This window comes from Hydra vulgaris, chromosome 09, assembly GCF_038396675.1.
Source record: "Hydra vulgaris chromosome 09, alternate assembly HydraT2T_AEP".
Classification (NCBI taxonomy): Eukaryota; Metazoa; Cnidaria; class Hydrozoa; order Anthoathecata; family Hydridae; genus Hydra; species Hydra vulgaris.
The window spans coordinates 52625067-52631239 of NC_088928.1; the positions used below are offsets into that span (position 1 = coordinate 52625067).

General features: G+C 26.1%; 1 non-coding gene across 1 annotated transcript; it reads right to left on the reverse strand.

Annotated features, from left to right (window-relative positions):
- Positions 1 to 1154: 1154 nt before the first annotated feature.
- Positions 1155 to 1226, reverse strand: trnac-gca (transfer RNA cysteine (anticodon GCA)). Its single transcript has one exon. It is a non-coding gene; the product is annotated as a tRNA-Cys (tRNA).
- Between the last annotated feature and the right edge of the window lie 4947 nt (positions 1227 to 6173).

Sequence of the window (6173 nt, forward strand, 5' to 3'; positions counted from 1 at the left end):
TTTGTATAAACTAAATTCAGAATATATGCTGATGCTCTATCTTCACAGTATCAAGGTTGAAAGAGTATCTGTCAGTAAGGTATTTGTTTAAAGCACATAAACCACGCCAAGGTTCCTCCTATTCATGTGTACGATTTTTTATGCAGAACGATTAAAGACATATGACAGAAAAGTAAACCATTAATTAGCAAACTGCCTTTCCCTGCACATTTTTATTTCTGGACTTCATTTAAAATATATTATAGCAATGTGCAGTAGTGGATCAAGATATTTTGGGGCCCAGGGCTGTTTTACAGCAGGAGGCCTCTTTCCATGATTATTCAAAAAAATTATTTTCAGAGTTTCTTTTAAAAATATATTTATCTATGGACCGAAGCCTCCAAAACTGTGGAGCTCAGGGCTATAGCACTGGCAATGTAACTCCATAAAGAAATAGGCATGTGTTTTTTAAACTTTAAAATATAATTAAAAAAAATATATACTTACTGAGCACAACTTACATTTTTAGATAAATAACAAATTTAGATAATGCAATTTTTGTAATAGTATTAAAAGAAAACTTTTACTTACCACTGCTAATTATACTATTAAATTTTGGATGTTGAAATAAAACGACACATTAACATACAATTCTATTAAGGTACGTACCCGTAAAACACCAACTAACAAATACTTTTAAACAACAGCTAACAATACTAAAATATAGATGCAGTTACCAGATTTGATCTAAAATAAATTCAAATAAAACAAACAAAACATTTGCAAACAATCCTTTAGAATTTTTTTCAAATAAATAAAGTTAACTCGCAGGTAGCACATTACGAATAACTAAACCAATATTAAAATTTCGGAAACCTAATACTTTTCTCCGATATTTTCTCATTTGAAGTGTGAATAATTAAAATTATACTGTACTTTCAATTTGAAAAAAATAAAGTTCTCAATCCTTACTCAATTAACTTGTTAGAAAGAAAAAAAAACACGCGTTTTGTGTATTTTTTTGTAACTTTATTATTATTATGAGAATTATTGTTATTATAGTTATAACATTAACACACAGCTAAATAAATATAAGAAAAAAATTCAATTAATTAGATAAAGAAAACTGTAAAAAGATAATTTAAAGGATTGAAGAAATGAAAAAGAATCGTAAAAGGGGACACCCGGGTTTGAACCGGGGACCTCTCGATCTGCAGTCGAATGCTCTACCACTGAGCTATATCCCCGATAACCAACTACAAATATTTAAATTTAAATTTTTTTCAATATACCTAAGTATATGCCAAAAAACTTTTTAAATCTCAAGTTTTTTAAATAATTTTTTTGGTAGAGTGAACTCGAGCAAGTTAATTTTCCGGTGAGCAAATCCAGATTTCGCATTTTTCGTAAAATCACGATCCGAATATTATAAGTTCTTGAATTTCGAATTCGTTTTTAATAGAACATAAGTTATAACAAACTTTGCTTTAATATATAAAAAAGAATTATTTAATATAATAAATCTATTAAATTATTTATCTACTGCAATTTATTATAGGAAAATGAGTATAAGCGGTTTAAATAAATTTAAATAATTTGGGTCTTGATTTTACGAAAAATGCGAAATCTGGATTTGCTCACCGGAAAATTGTTTCAACCGAAGTCGTATTTTAATACACACCTCGTACCGAGATCAGATTAGGCAAAACCACTGATCTCAAAATATAACTGGATAGCGTATGTGGCAAATTTTTTGAAGCCAGTTTTGGCCTCCCAAGATGGCGACGGTTTCGGTTGATTACAGATGAAGAAATTTTTGTTACGAACTTATATGTCATTTACATATATAAATATTATGAAATGTACATGCCTCAAAATATAATTAATATAACAATAATTAAAAAAAAGGCAATATTACATATTTACGTAAATTTCTCTATTGTTTAACAAAATATATTCTAAACAATAAGTTTGCTTTTTTAAAGATAAATAAATGTTATTAAATAAGATAAAAATTTTTAGTTTTTTTTAATTAAGAATTAGTTTATTTAACATTAGTAAAGAACAAATAAGGAACTAGTAGTTATACAAGTTAACATTTTCTAAACAACTTTCGAATAATTATTTTAAGTTTGAAAAACTGAAATAATTTTATTCATATTTTGTTTATTTTTCATTACTACTTTCTTTTAATTTTAGTTTTACTATAAATTATTTGTTTAATATTGTTTATAATACAATTTATGCACCTTTTAGTTCTTAACTACCTAATGCTGTGTGCTAGAAGGTAAATGACATAACTGCATGGTATGCAGCTAAATATCTTTTTAAAATAAACTATTATGAAATTAGTTTTTCAAATAGATATCACAAATTTACAAATGCTGCATAAACTATTAGCTGAGCTCTGTGAGTACACACAACTCCGGGGTTCCTTCTAGAATTTTTTTATATAGTTATTTGTGTCTTATATTATTTTATTATATATATATATATATATATATATATATATATATATATATATATATATATATATATATATATATATATATATATTTCTAGTTAATTTGATAGCCAAACTGCCAAATGAGCTAAAACAAGGAAAATATATTGTTATCACTTATAGTTGAGTCAAACATGAGGAGCTAGATCAATTATTATTTTCAAGAAATCGACTGATCTCAAAGCAGCACTTGCTAATGCATTTTGAATTCCAATTTCATTTGGAAAGAGGCAGTCTATTAAAATAACCAACTTTTCCCGAAAATTTTCGACCCTATTGACAGAATAATTATTTACTACAAGTAGATAATTACGCAAGAAGTACTTAAGGAATCTCATCTGATTTTATACCTATAATGATAGCTTTTTCCTAATTTTCTTAAACTTAGGCTAAATTTTAGGGAAAATTTGCACAAAGTTTCCTTAATTTTTCAAAAAACTCTTGTTGCAATAAACTTCTATTATTTTATAAAATTCATTTCTTTGTTTTTCAAATATGCGTTTTATCATTGTAGTATTTGGACATTCTTTAAACTTTCAAACAAAAATATAAAATAGTAAAGACTAGCTGGGGCGGATCTAGGGCTCTATACATTAGGCAACCGCCTAAGGAGAAATATTATATTACTTTTAAGATGTTACTTACTTTACATTTTAAAAATTCATCAAACATTTTTTATTATTCACTATTGCGGCGTTGCTGACGCGAGTAACTTAACTACGATAAGCGCGGGAGTGTTACAAACTATTATTAGGCATAATGGCTTTTTCATGCATCAGTTTTGCCCACTTATCTCAAAATATAACTGGATAGCTGGTTCTATTATTTTTCCGAAAAAAGTTGAAGCTAAAATTGGCCTCCCAAAATGGCGGCGATTTTAGTTCCTAGCAATAAAACCGATATACATTTTAAATGGCTATATCAAATTACAAAAAAAAGTAATTAAATAAGCTTATAAATTTGTTAAAAATAAAAGAAAACAAATGAATTTTATAAATATTAGAGAAAAAAAGAAATTATTTTATTTTATAATTGAATTTATTATTAAATGGCATTTACAAATTTAGTTAAGTCTTATGTATAAGTATTGGGAACTAAAAACTATAAGTCTTATAGTTTTTAGTTCACAACGCTGTATGCTAGAACGTTAATAACATAACAGTATGATAAACGGCAATCATTTCTACCCTCTATATTCTCTACTACTATATTCTCTATTTTTTGTAGCAAGGTGCCATTTGGTACAAATTCTACATGAATTGTTAACTGAGTGCTGTGAGTATACAAAAACTTAGGGGTTCCTTTTAGAATTATATTACACTTGAATTATATTATTGCATAAACTATTTGAATAAAATATTATTAAGTGTCACTTATACTGTGAAAAAAAAACCAGGTCTGAAATATAGTTATTTATAACAATTTTTAAAACAAATAAAAAGTAAATAACAGTTTCTTATAGTTTGAAGGATAATCACTCAATACAATTGAAGAAACGAATGTATATAAAAATACATTTGTTTGAAAAAAATTTATTTATATCTTTATATAGAAATGTTCAAAACATTTCCTCCTCTTTGAAAAATCTCCTTAACTTTAATTAAATATCCTGCTTACTTGCTGTTAAGTATTATGGTTATTTATTACAGCTTGCTGACTTTTTTATATTAATGAACCGTAAATAGTTGTTAAATAATTTTATAAATATGTTGTTGAGTTTATTTGCATAAAAGATTGATTATATTACATTAAATTCAAGAAAATGATTTGCTAAAGAATATCATTAGTCTTAAAGAGACTACTGCTACACAAATGATCTTGTATAATCGAAAAACTGATTTCATTGGATATTTGGCAGCAATTAAGTCTGCTCAAGGTATTTCTTAACTGGGTTGAAAAAGAAGGTTCACCATTAAATTATTTATTATCATATAAGCTCAGCCAAAACCATCTAGAGCTCTTTTTTGGTGCTGTGAGATCTGAAGAAATGTTTAACAGCAATATCAATTGCCAACAATTCACATATAAATAACTTTTTATGCAAAGTACCGTTCAATTTTCAAATGAAAACTGCAGCATCAGAGATAAAACATATATATATGTTTTAGACGATTCTTTTGGTGATTTTAGTAATAAAATATCTTTTACTGAAACTGAATTAATAAGAAAGTATGATTTGTTGAAGAGAGAACCAACAGTTAGTGATCACAATAATGCAGATATTCCAAACTGCAACAATCTATTTGAATACAAAAAAACTTTGATCCCATATATTGCTGGATACGTAAATAAAATGATTTCTAAAAAAAAATATCCTCATTAAATGTCAGAATGCACTAGTACTCCCTTTTCATTTAAAACAAAATAGCTTTTTAAAATTCAAAGACATAGGAGGTTTGATTAAACCAACCATAAGTGTTATATGCAAAGAAACGGAAAGGTGTTTTCAAATTAATTGGTTGTTTTAATAGACCCCCTTTTTCAAAATGAAATTGGAATTCAAAATGCATTAGCAAGTGCTGCTTTGAGATCAGTCGATTTCTTGAAAACAATAATTGATCTAGCTCCTCATGTTTGACTCAACTATAAGTGAATACAATATATTTTCCTTGTTTTAGCTCATTTGGCAGTTTGGCTACCAAATTATCTAGAAATATATATATATATATATATATATATATATATATATATATATATATATATATATATATATATATATATATATATATATATATATAATAAAATAATATAAGACACAAATAACTATATAAAAAAATTCTAGAAGGAACCCCGGAGTTGTGTGTACTCACAGAGCTCAGCTAATAGTTTATGCAGCATTTGTAAATTTGTGATATCTATTTGAAAAACTAATTTCATAATAGTTTATTTTAAAAAGATATTTAGCTGCATACCATGCAGTTATGTCATTTACCTTCTAGCACACAGCATTAGGTAGTTAAGAACTAAAAGGTGCATAAATTGTATTATAAACAATATTAAACAAATAATTTATAGTAAAACTAAAATTAAAAGAAAGTAGTAATGAAAAATAAACAAAATATGAATAAAATTATTTCAGTTTTTCAAACTTAAAATAATTATTCGAAAGTTGTTTAGAAAATGTTAACTTGTATAACTACTAGTTCCTTATTTGTTCTTTACTAATGTTAAATAAACTAATTCTTAATTAAAAAAAACTAAAAATTTTTATCTTATTTAATAACATTTATTTATCTTTAAAAAAGCAAACTTATTGTTTAGAATATATTTTGTTAAACAATAGAGAAATTTACGTAAATATGTAATATTGCCTTTTTTTTAATTATTGTTATATTAATTATATTTTGAGGCATGTACATTTCATAATATTTATATATGTAAATGACATATAAGTTCGTAACAAAAATTTCTTCATCTGTAATCAACCGAAACCGTCGCCATCTTGGGAGGCCAAAACTGGCTTCAAAAAATTTGCCACATACGCTATCCAGTTATATTTTGAGATCAGTGGTTTTGCCTAATCTGATCTCGGTACGAGGTGTGTATTAAAATACGACTTCGGTTGAAACAATTTTCCGGTGAGCAAATCCAGATTTCGCATTTTTCGTAAAATCAAGACCCAAATTATTTAAATTTATTTAAACCGCTTATACTCATTTTCCTATAATAAATTGCAGTAGATAAATAATTT